This window comes from Python bivittatus, unplaced genomic scaffold (genome assembly GCF_059951505.1).
Source record: "Python bivittatus isolate LINGU-HERP-01145 unplaced genomic scaffold, Pbiv_v1 ctg000850_np1212, whole genome shotgun sequence".
Classification (NCBI taxonomy): Eukaryota; Metazoa; Chordata; class Lepidosauria; order Squamata; family Pythonidae; genus Python; species Python bivittatus.
Genome location: NW_028277112.1, coordinates 33,290,131 through 33,303,860, shown reverse-complemented (window position 1 = coordinate 33,303,860; position 13,730 = coordinate 33,290,131).

Here is a 13,730-nt window from a genome sequence, read left to right as displayed (position 1 = left end):
TTTCCAAGCATTTTCTCCCCCCCCTCCCTCTCTCCCTCCCTCTCTCTGTATATATTTTGTTAATTTGTTTCTTATAAGAAATTAATTTTTAAAAAATAACTTGTTCTTGATAATATATGTATCATAATGAAAAATTATTGCTTTGTGGGAAGGGGGACATTTCCAATATTTTTGGGATACAATTTCTGATTATTATTAAAGTGCATGAATTGCAGACTACCTAAGTTCATTTTACCTATATCCATTGTTAAAGAATGCCAGTATCAAGCTTTCTGTACATATTAAAGGCATACACATCAGAAAATTGCATGGTACAATAGGAGTAGACTACAGTCAGTCAACTATTCTTGCTTAGAGATTTCTGTCATCTGATATCTTTTGGCCTGGTAAGCACATCTGTAATTTTAGGAGCAAGCGGTGGATGCGCCTAAAAAAAAAAAATCACTAAAATGGTGGTTGGGTGTTGTTCCTTCAGAGAAATGGCTGCCAAGATTTGCAGAAAATGGAAAACCACCAATTAGTTAGGTAGGGAGTGTGTCAATTCCAGAGGAAATGAGGGTGGATATAGTACAAGGACCATAGCTGTGTCACCTTCCCCCCCAAAGGAAAATTAAATTATGGTAAATGCAGTTGAATAAGTCTGAAGAGTACCAGCTTGGGGAAGGATGGACTACACCTCTCTCTCTCTTACACACACATACACATACACATTATATAATAAATTTGCCATTAAATTAGTTCTGTTGAATTGGAAATGGGTGGTACAGTAGTGTTACCAAAAGTAGGAATAAAAGGAATTGAAAGTGATAAATATGCCTTTCAATCCTCAAAATTTAAAATAATAGTTGTTCAGCCAGAGTACAGATAATTGTAGACTGATATGGATACCTTTTAGAGATCAGATACAGCCAGATTCATCATTCTCTCTTTTTGTACCTATATCTATATCTTGTTTGTAAACTTTAAACAGCCCCTAGTGCCATAATAAGATTCCAGATAACTGCCTCAGTATTGGTGCATGCTAGCCATCTTTCAAAGGCCCCACCAGATAAATTGACATTCAGATCACTGTGGCTGATATAGATAAATAAAAGACATTGCAATCACCTGTCATAATATCCTACATTGTTACAGGTCAACATGAGAGGCCCCTCTGTGAGGGTGGCTAACTTGCTGTGAGAATTCAAAGGCTGTTTATCTCCATTAGTTAAAGACCTATAATTGCAGCCATTTGACCTCCAGTAAGGTAATTACTCTACAAAAGCGCTCTCCAGGAAACCAGGCATTAGTCTTGGCTAATTAGGCCAACACTGATGTGCTGTCCTTATCGGAAGGCAGTTGGTTGGAAAAAGCATCTATAAATGCTGCATGAGCTGTTTACATAAAACAGTGGTGGTTAAGAGTGGAGTTATTTTCTCCCAGAGAAGGGAGGGAAGGAGGAAGGAAGGAAGGAAGGAAGGAAGGAAGGAAGGAAGGAAGGAAGGAAGGAAGGCAGGCAGGCAGGCAGGCAGGCAGGCAGGCAGGCAGGCAGGCAGGCAGGCAGGCAGGCAGGCAGGCTGACAACCAGAGATCGTAGCTATTTTATATGAAGTTGCATGACTCCATGACAGCCTAAGACTGGAAAAGTCTTCATCTTCTTCATCTATTGTTGTATGCCACCCAGAGTCACTTTTTTTGTGAGATGGGTGGCCATACAAATTTGTTAAATAAATAAATAAATATAAATATTGATATATCAGTGATATTCTAATACATTGTGGAATTGTTCTTAATTTTATTACATTACTTTATGGATGGCCACATGTACATACTGGTACAAACTATATTCATGTCTGTATATTTAGGAAATTCAATTATTTTTTCTTTAGTAATCATGGATGAGTAACTTTAGGAGGACTTACATTCAGAAGACTTTTTTTGCTACATCAGACAGCTAATAAAAAGAACCCATCATTGGTGCTTATGAGTATTGTATTGTCTGAACACAGGAGATATTCCCTTACAGGAATTAACACCAAAGGCACCATACTACTTTGGTAACTGTTTGTACAAATTGTCTTACTTTTTAATTTTTTTTTTCATATTTTCAACTTTCTCATAAATATCTAAAGATAGCTTATCAAAATGGCCAAACAAGTAAGGAAATAAACAGTGCTTTCCATCCTTACACTTTCCAGATGCGTTATCTTTGAACTTCTAGAACTCCTAGCCAGCTTGGCCGACTGGCTGGGAATTCTGGGATGTAAAGACCAACACATTTGGCAAAGAACTAGACTGAGAAAGGTTGATAGAATATCAACATTTATGATAGTGATAAAGTACATAAGTCTCCACGGAGCACAGGGAAGGGGCAATTGACAAAAGGTGCATGATGGTGTCATGATGCCAAATCCATGATCCACATACTTGTGTTGGGCTTTGGAACCCAAGTGAAAAAAGGCAGAGTTTGCATCCTGATGTCATTATGCGTGTGTCATCTTTTTGACTGAATCTTGGTTTGCTGTGGACATCTATGGTTATGTAAAAGTAGCCCAAATACTGCTTGGCCTGTTCTTATGTGGCTGCTCCCTTCATCTTAGTGATTACTGAGCACCTTCAACCATACAAATGCTCTCCTGCAGTCCACCACACAAGTACTATAGTTAAGCTGTTGCTACATCTTTTGGGGACATAGAGAGAAACAGATAGTGGTATTTGAAGTTAATATCGACAGGCTATCCAAAGTACACACCAGGAATATTAGCAGTATCCCCTCAAATGATTTTCAGCAATATGTATATATTTGGGAATATCTATCTATCTATCTATCTATCTATCTATCTATCTATCTATCTATCTATCTATCTATCTCCCCACCCCCAAAAGGACTTTGATGACTACAGGCTGTTGCAACATTGAGCTGCAATGACACTAATACCCAAATTATATTCAAGACACCCACGCATTGCCATTTGTACAATGGTATTTTAAAAAAAATGTTTTTGCCAGAATGCTGGCTCCTCGTGACAGATTCTGAGCAATTTTTAAAATATTCTTCTACTTTATAAGATCATTCCTACATAGCTTATCCACAGCAAACTTTATCCACAAGCAGAATTGATCCTCTTATCCACATACATATGAGACTACCTAAGCAATCTGCACATTGCCAATTTTTTTTAATCCCCCTTGTTAAATACAGGTGGTAGGGAAAACAGAAATAGTGGCTTCTACCTGCTGGAGACAGATATAGGGGTTTATATTGCAACATGTCATATGAGCCCCAGAAGCTGAATCTGTAGTAAATGTTATCTTGGCTAAATTATAGGGTGGGTTTCATAAGAAACCTTTCCACAGCTAGTGCCTTGCTTTCAAAGTGTCTCTGGGCTAATATTTGCCCAAGACTCCTAATTGTTTTGCTCTTTCCCACCATCTCAGTGCCACTGACAAACTGGTTTTGTATGCAAGGTTCCCCAAATCAGTCTGTCATAAAGATACAAGGAGGTCTTCTGCTCCGGGAAAATAACTCAGACATTCACTGGGCATGCCAAGCCTGAAGTAGCTGTTTGGATTCCAGGCATGGTACGTTAAAAGACCCGTAGTCCTGTTTCTTCATCAGAAGTTATTGTATATTAGAAGTCATATTCCTTGTATATTTGACCCAATGTCAGTCCTTTAACAAACATCAGATCCAGCCCATAAAAGACTACTTTACACAGTTTAATTAAGATATTTTATTGAAACCTGGTATATTTATGAGTTCATTTTTGTAAAGGGAGCATGATGTAATCTTGAAAATGTATCAGTTGGTTCATAATGCCATAAGTATATATTAAGAAGATTTATTTAAAGAGGGAGAAGCATGAGTGGGATAAAGATGAATCAAGAATGAGAAATATTAATATCCCCCAGATAAAAGTTTGTTTCAATCCTGCTTTTTTCCTAAAAACAGCAAATAAGGAAAAACCCTCTTTCTTTCTCTAAAAAAATGGTGCCAAACTGAAATTAATATCATTTCTGAACTTGACACAGGAAAAGCGTAAAGAATCACACTCTGCTTTCAAAATGAGATACAGATGGAAGAAAAATGGAGAAGAATAATCTTCTCATCATTTTCTGTAGACTCAATTTCATCTATAATACAATGAACAACAGAGAACTAGATATATGAAGTATGACATTGTGATAGTATAACAATAGTTACATGAATTTATCATTTTTCAGGCTCAAAATATCTTGATGTCTAATCAGATAGGCACCATAGAATCTTATTAGACATCTGGGATTCTTAGTCTAAGAAACATAAATGGAAATGGAAAATATGGTAATGCTGCTTTTTAAAAATAATATGTTTATTTAAATATCATGGTTTACTAGAATGTGGACAAAAATCAGGAGGAGTCTGGTATGACTTTTTTAGACTAACAAATATTATTAAAATGCTTAAGTTTCTATGAAGTACAGCTCAGTTCATCAGCTGCATGGAACAGCTAAATTGATATAGGTGGCAGGGAGGGAAGAGAGAGTAAGACAAGTTGGTTATTTGGGTGCAGGTTACATGTAGAACAGATTACAAGTACCTTATAATTAACAACTGTAATGTGTTTAAAACCATGCTGTTTGTTGAGACCTTCCGAGATAGTTAGAAACTTTTTAACATATATGAGTTCAGCAATCTCTCCCTCAGTCGTGCTGATAGATTTCTTGTTACCAAAATGTCCTGGGAAGTTAAAATGTTCTGATATTATTTTGTCATTGATTTGAGTCCTGATGTTAAACTTGTGTCCATTAATTATTTTGTGCAAATGTTGGTCTGTTTGTCCTATGTAAAGTCTAGAGGGCCATTGTTGGCAGATGATGTCATATATCACATTAGAGGACATGAAGGTTCCTCTGATATTGTGTATGAAGTTGCTGTGGAATGTAATAATATTGTTGATGTTAATTTGGGGGCAAAGTAGATATCTGGGTTTGTTTCAAAGTCTGGTTCCCATACTTTGTTCAGTTGTTTGTTGTTGCTTATGAGAATCTGCAGGCCGAAGATGACAACCAGTAGCGTTCTGTTGTTCTGTTTTCATAGCCTCTCTCTTAATAGATCATCCTTGGGAATTGATCTGGCTCTACTGATTTGTCTATTGATCTCATAGGGTGGCAGCTAGGTCTCCTAAATGCCTGGTTTAATTCCATCAATTAAGCATCTCTGTTAAGTGGGTCAGAACAAATGTGGGTGTGGCGTAGTGCTGGCTATAGATGATCGATTTGGTGGTGTGTTCTGAATGGAAGCTGGAAGCATGTAGGTATGCATAGTAATATGTGGGTGTCCTGTGTAAGGCAGTGTTTATGTGTCTGCTGTGTAATTTTATCATGAATGAGGATGAGAATGAGTATGAGGACAATTTACAGAATGCAAGTTTGTATATAACCTGAAGATGTCTTAGCTGTCATAGCTGAATAAGGCATGTCAGCAATAAAGTGGTGCCAAAAAGAGAGAGAGATTGAGAGATAGCTGGATGCCCATTTTAAAGGCAGATGTTATGCTAATACATCTGAAGGAGCAGGAGCAATGACATAAGTTAAGAAAGCAAAGTAAATGTATCATAATAAGGTATGGCACTTGCATTCAAATCCATGCATAAATCCTAAAGTTTTGTTACCGTACATCAGTTATCTTCTTTGAGATGTATCAAAGTAGTCACCATAGTTTCATATCATTTGTCCTGACTTAGAACAAACCACATGGTTTAATCAGGGCACTTTAGAGGCACCCTCTCACTTTCAGGAGCTCAAACAGTCATCGCTGACTTAAAAGGAGTTCTAAATGTCTTTGAAAAGAAAGAGGGCTTGGTAAAAAAATTAAATTTTATCTTTGTTATGCTAGTATTTTATTTCATCTATTTTATTTTATTTTTGTGTTGTATTTTTTCAAATGTTGTTAGTCATTGACTGAATAAACATTATTTTGAAAGAGTTGGTCAAAAATCTCTATAAAAAGCAAACTGTTGTAGATTCAATCTGAAGAAGGAGCACAACACTGAGGAGAAGAATCATGCTTATTGCAACAATCGTTGGGTGCCTGCTTTACAAGAAAGAGGGAGCATGAACAATGGAAAAGCAAAGATTTTTATAGAAGTTGAGAGCTACAAGGTGGGAAATCCTAGGGATCTGATTTACTGGCCAGTTTGGGGAAGCTGGGTAGGTCCTTGTCAGTGTACTTGGGTTAGTTCTATTGTTAGACAAAATGGACCTCTCAGGAGGGCAGCAGTGCTGAGGAGGTTCATTGTTAAAGGAGGTGGAATGTTGGGGTCATCAGCTGATAGAGGATGGAAGGTTGGGGTTTCTCTAGGTTGCAATTTCCTTATAAGGGCGAGGCTTGGGCTGTACTGTGAGCTGATGAGGAGGCTTTTATTCTTTGGTTCAGATGGGATTGCAGGGGGGCTTTGTCTGGGTCAAGGAGGGTCAGTTTGGGTCTGATGGGATTAGGCAAAGAGATGAACTAGATTTTGACCCTGGTCATATCTAAAAGATAGGGATGAGGTGCAGTCTCCATTTCGTTTGTTAGATTTATTTTTTTCACTACAATATGCATACTTGTCATAAACTGAGTTTGAATTATATCCATTGAAAAAACAACCAGAAAGAAAAATCTTGGATGTAATATTTGATCAAATAATCAGTTTGCTTAATTTAAAAGGTTGTTGATATAAGATTCTAATGCACTGTTACAAAAAGAAACAGCATACATGTACTTACTTTACAGCATCCTCACTGTTTCTCCTCTTTCACTTAAGGTCTAGAGAAGTCTTTCATTAGGAAAGACATCGATCACATGAACCTGTGGTCAGGGGTAAGGTCCTCTTCAAAATTCCTGCCATCTTTCCACACCCAGATTACTGGAGTGGACAGCTCTTCAAACAGATAGCTGGGTGGCATTAAAACTGCCAATCAAAGCATGGCAACGCAGGGACCTCCTCCCAGTTTCTATTCTGGTGGGAGGAGGAAACTAAGGGAAGAGGAATTTGGAAGGAGTAGGTTGAAGGATGGGCCTGGAGGAAGCTTAGAGTCCAAGGCCTAAGAAAACTGCCATTTGTCTGAGGGTCAGGTTTATAAATGTATATTGAGTGCCAGTGAAGGCAAGGATTGATAGCTTATAGAAATTTGCAATATTAAAGGAACCTGTTTAGAACCCAAGTTAAGATATGTAATAAAAGTTAATTCAATTCCTGATTTAAATTGGTTAATTCATTTCCTGGTGCTGTTTTTAACTTTCTCAACTTCCAATTAGTCATGTTACCTCAGAGGTAATAGAAGAGAAGAAAAGAATACATTCTTTAGAGACAAAGAGAAAATCAAAGGAAGGGCACCCTCAACAAGGAGCGTCCCTGAAAGGCTGCTCTTGGCCAAGAAGGAGAGACACCTTATCCAACCAAGCAGCTCTTGAAGATGAAACTCCCGTATCATGCTAGTAGTTTGCAGAGCTTCCACTTCTCATCCCAATCCGAACGTGCAAAAGCATTGTATGATGAATGTGGAAAACTATAATCGGACAAACATATGTTTTAAAAAGGTAAATATTTAAACAACCAAGAAACAGCATCACCAAATGCATTTGTTTCCATTTCCACTCTCAGCTGTTGCCAAGGATGCCTTAGATTTGTACTCATCTGACTTTCAATATGCCATATGTTTTCAAAGCAGCGGAGGACAGTTTCACCATGCGTGTGAAAAAAAAAAGAATCCTTGCAATCGTCCTGGCCGTTTTCCTTCAGCATTTGTTGTTAATTTACAAGTTTCTCGCATCCCTCTGATGATTTCTGTCAGCCTGTTTACATGTTTTGAATTTCCGATGGAATGTACATTGGCCTTGCTGGATCTGCTGCAGATTTTCCATAGGAAGAGTTGATTGAGCACAACTGTACTTTGCTGAACATTACAGAGCACTGACAACATATACCTGGAGTGTTGATGAATGTAGCTTTCCCAAGACAAGGGGCTGGTAGTGTACATCCCCATATCACCAGCAAATATTCAGATAGTGGTACTATTATAAATCTTCTGGAGAATTAAGAATCAAAAAGACTAACAAACTGATTGTGTGAAAAATAAAATCACAAGACCACCTATGTCATTTTTCAATATAACTTTTGAATATATTGTGCACTTTGAGGCTGTTAAGGAGTAAATTTTTTTAGATTTTTTTTATCCTGCCTTTATTATTTTTTATAAATAACTCAAGGCGGCGAACATACCTAATACTCCTTCCTCCTCCTATTTTCCCCATAAAAACAACTCTGTGAGGTGGGTTGGGCTGAGAGACAGTGACTGACTCAAAGTCACCCAGCCGGCTTTATTTCATGCCTAAAGCGGAACTAGAACTCACAGTCTCCTGCTTTCTAGCCTGGTGCCTTAACCACTAGACCAAACTGGCTCCAAACGTTACTTGACATTCAGACTCGGCCATATCCAAATTATGAACCAGACTCAGCTATATCAGATTATATGAACAATCAATTTAGTTGATATTGGTTGAGGAAATATGCTTCCAATGTGCTTATGTTCTTTCATTTTTTATTTGCACCATTTGGACCCTCTATTTTCTCCAAAGGGCTCAAAAGAATTTCCATCAATTAAGTGAGATGACATACAGAAAAAAAAAATCCATGAAACAGCTCACTACTATATTGTCCTCAGGTCCCAATAATAGAAAAAGGAGCAGAAGGAAAAATAAAGACTCTACCTTTGAAAATCTGATTTATTTATTTATTTTACTTTCATTCAATCTCCTTCCCATGGAGCAAATCTATCTATCTATGTAGCCACTAGGAGTAAAAAAATGACTTGATGGCACATAATCAATCAATCAATCAATCAATCAATCAATCTATTTCTTGAAAAATCTTCAGCTGTATTTGTTGTGGATAGATAATAAGGAGAGGGGGGGTTAGATACCTGAAAGAAGTACCAATTCCAGTTGTATGCACAGATATTTCTTTTATTCTACTTTCAGTCCTGGTCAAACAAATTTAGCATGTTGGAAGCAATGCTACAATTTACAGAGCTTGTTTATTAGGGTAAATGCATGATAAGTTTCTACTGCACTTTCAGCAATCTCTTTCTTGCTTTCAACAGTCTGAAAAATATTATCTACGCCAAAAATGTCCTAATCACATTTGCCCCCTCATATATATATATATATATTTACATTCATCTCTTTATTGCTAATGCTTGAATGTCTTAAGAGGCCAGACAATTATGTCAGTGCCATAAAAAATCCATATAATTATATCTTTGATACCACCTAAGAATACATAAGATTCCAAAATAAAATTTGTAGCATGGCCTCATTATTGGCAAATCATTTTTATAATACAATTTTTCAAACTGGCTGCATTATGAGAGCCAGTTTGGTCTAGTGGTTAAGGTTCCAAGCTAGAAACCAGGAGACTGTGAATTCTAGTCCTGCCTTAGGCATGAGATAAAGCTGGCTGGCTGGCTGACTTTGAGCCAGTCACTCTCTCTCAGCCCATGAGGTCAAGCTTGGGCAACAAGCTGGTTGGTCAATTCCTGTTGCAACCAATGGAACAACATTTGGTTGATCTGAAAAAAGTGGACCCTGCACATGCGGGAAAAATGCTAGAAAGAAAAAAAAAAAAGCAGCAACAAGCTTAGACTTTCAGATCTTAGTTTTATGCTGGTGTGATTATTTTATAAATATATGTATATATATACACAGCCTGATAATGGAGTATAATGCCAGTCAGGATAGTCAGTGTGATGGTAGTGGGTGGGGTTTAAAAAAAAAAAAAATAGCTATGACTATGTGATGTACAATGCACATAAAAAAGAGGGGGGCTCAGTTTCTCAGCCATCATCTTGACCCTACCCCACCCTTCTGTGCATGCCTTGCTACTAGTAGTTATTCTGTAATTTACTGTTCTGACTAGGACACAATTAGGACACAAACTAATTAAAATTGCAAAGCCTGTAGTGAACTGTTTCTGGAGTTCTAAATTGAGGAGCAGGTATCCTCCAAAGGCTTGCAAGGCTGTTATAATTTTGATTATGCAAAGTTTTTGAAATAGTATTTTCTCTTCAGTGCCTATCAATCTTCAGACTATTTTTGTAATAACTTGAATTTCTACAGTCGTCATGCTGTTCCTTTTCAGTGTAAGCAACTTTATGCAATGTAGAGAAAAAGACTAAAAAGTAGTGAACTCAATTAATGAAAAGCAAGAGATAAGAGAAAATAAAAGAAAATCTAATTAAACCTAGTTAACAGAAAAACTATTTGCTATACCTTTTCTTACTTTTCTGTCCTTGCAAACCATCCTTATTTTTGTCCATACACCGATTCATATATTGCTTTAAATTATTTAAGGTTGTCACCTCTCTCTTTTAGAGGATCTCACCAACTCCTCTCAGCCACAACTTTCTTATTCTTCCTCTTGCTCCATTCACTTGTCCTACATATACGTGTTTTCTGATTTGATCTTCATTCAAATAACTCATTTGCCAAGAAATGTTTGTTCCAAATAACAATCCAATATTTCACTATCAATTTGGTTATGTATGGAGTTGCAATTTGAATTATTCTTCCCATGTATATCAGGAGAGAATAAAATTACAATTTGATTGTACTGTCATAGTTACAAATCAATCAATCAAACAAATGTAACCACAAATTGTCTTCTAAAATCCCCCCCCCCCAAAGAAATCCTTATTCCAAATGTGACTATTTCCGATTTGACTGAAATGGGTTGCAGGACTAAAAATTCATGCCCTAAAAAGTAAAACAGTTGTCATTTTTTAAAGGAAGTGAATATTGACGTGTGTGTGTGTGTATGCTTCATGGAAGAGAAGGTACTGGCTTTTTGGGAACCAGGCTGCACTCAGTAAGCGCTCTGCTGACGTATTTCTAAAAATACAGTTCTGCAAAAATGTAGACATTGTTATAATAATGCAAGTGGTACCTGTTCAAAATGTTATCCAGAGAAATGGCTGGCATTTGTTGTCATGAGTTCTCTTCATGTCATGGGTCATCTGAATATCAAAAGAGATCATTGGAGGGTAAGGGGTTGAAGAACGGGTCCCAATGACGTTGTCCTTCTTTTCTTTGTTCTCTTAAAACAGAACAGCTAGAGTCAAACCTGCACCCTCAACATAGAAGGAAGCCAAAGGGCGTGCTTGGGAACCAGTCTGGAACTAGTGTAATGTTAATTAAATTGGACTGAGCTCACAAGCACACTCTGCCTTTGCTTGCTATTTGCTTTCTTACATTCAGTTTTCAGAAACTTTTTCCCCCTAATATTTTCCAAAGGCTTTAAAGCCTGAAATCTATTATTGAAGTATCCCAGCTTAAAGATAATGGGTATGATTATTTGGGGGCCATGCCCCATCATCATCTAACTTGCAATCTATTATACTTTTGAAATACAAGTTGGAGTTGTGAAAGGGAAATGCTGGGTAATAGGGCAAAAATGAGGGCCCTGACATGTTATTTCAACACATACTTTGAATTAATAAGAAGTTACATGGGTGTATAGCACTTAGCAAAATTTTGGTTTCATTTTCCAGGAGGTTCTTGGGGGCATATTCATTTTTTTTTAACATTACCATATGAAACAGTCTGTATTTTTAATATTACAATTATACAATTAAATGGGTTGTCCAGTGGTGGAGGTAGAAGTTAAATGTTCTAAGAGATAGTCAAGTCTGCTGTTCTCATATCAGATGTCCTATGAAATTGGCGGCACCAGGAGCACTATAATTAGGGCTACCAAATCAGATCCACCAATATCTGGAGACCCATAGATGGTAGCGAAAATGCACAAAATGATCTTTGTTGCAATCTAGAGATCATCAGAATTTTTCCAAACCATATCTAGTAGCCTTATTATAACCCAAATGTAGCTCCCATCCCCACCCCAGCCATTCTACCCAGGAATTCTGGAAGGTGCAATTGCAAAATATCTGGAGGCCATGAGGGCAGAGGAGACTGTCTCAGGAGCATTTATATGTATCCTCCAATTCAAAGAAATCTGACAAGAACCACCTAGTACTATGGTCCATTTGGCACAGTTTCCAGTAACATGGATTGCATTAAAAAGTGCATTATGATGCTCAGTCACAAAGTGCAGTTCTGAAGTGAGTGCAAGAAAGGTAAGGTTGGAACTTAAAATGTAAGACTGGTGTTCGCAGCATTAATGTTTGAAAGAATTAAATTTATGGTGACAGATGTAAGACGTATCCCTTCCTTGGTAAGCACTGTAAATATATTCTTTTTTTTATATATATAATTTTTATTAAGAAAGAATTTTACATAAGATTAAAAACTACAGAAACATAAAGAGAAAACAAGAAGGAAAAAAAGATATGAAAAGATAAAAGAAAAAGTGAAAACAGTAAAAGTCAAAGAGAGAGAGAGAAAGAGAGAAGGAAAAATCTAAAGAAGCGACTTCTGATCTTTGCAGCAGTTACAAACTGCAAATATATTCTCATGATTCTAGGAGACTCTAGAAACCATTGCACATGCTTATGTTAACATTCATATTCTGAATGTTCTCTCAGAGTGGCTTCTGGAAGCTGTCCTCTCCTTGGTTACAAGGGAAAGAAACCAGGGAACTTTGGCCTGAAAATCTCTGGCCTTTTCATGCCAAAATTTGAAATCTGTTTTGCATTGATGTGGATTATGCATAATGTTCAGTCCAAAATGGATTTTAGAGATAAATTCCAAAAATGTAATGCTTGAACATTCATTCCTCTTCTGATTCTTCTCCACAAGAAATTAAATAGTATTTAATCATGATATGTCCCTAATGGAGGCACTTCAGAGAAGCCAGAAGGCTTGAAAGAAGGAAGACCTAAATTGTTTCCCAGCACCGTCAATCAATGCCTGTGTGGAGGGATTCTGGGTAACTTGCTGGTTCTCTTCTGGATTTCAGTAATCTTTTGGATATCAGGAGTGGAGACAGAAGGCAGGCTTCTAGTTCTTACCTTCAACTCAACATTTCTGTCTTGCCATCTGTTGGACCATGGCTTTGCTGGTTTAGGGGATACTTGGAGTTATACTATATATTACTTGAAGATACTGGGTTGAGGCTGCTTCATAGATTCACTAAACTTTGGTGCAGGACTTAACCTCTGCCTTTTACTATAGCCTAGAGAGTGAATGCTTGATTTCACCAGAATGTTTTTTGGTCTGGAACTCTACCTTCTGCTAAGACAATAAGAATGAGTGAAAGAATGGAGGGCGGAGCTGGCGTCGCGGCGATACGGCGGGCGATCCTGGGCTCCCAGGATCGCAGCCGATATCTCCCCCCCCAGATGGTCCCGATGGACCTAAGCCATCCCGTAGAGACGGTGATCGCAAAGGGCGCGTCCTGCGGATCTCAGGGACACCGCAAGTCCCAGATTGATCCCAGGAGAAGCTCTTGAAGCCGGCGGAGGAGAGGCAGCCATTTAATGACTGCGAAAGCTGGGACAGCTCCAAAGGAAGAAGAAAGAGAGGGGTGTCAACCGGGTGAGATGGACCTTTACTACTCAACTATTCTTAGAGAACACCTTAAGTAACTTAAAGAGATTTTTAAAAGTGAAGAAAAGTGGATTAAGCGGCGAGATTGAGCCTTATAAAAAAAAAGGGGGAAAAAATCTTTGTTTTTTAACTTTCCCTTTTTAGTGGAATTGGCAAGATGTTTTTCTTTTAAAAAAATATATTTTTAACTGGATTGGCTTTTTCTTTTCAATACTCAATAATC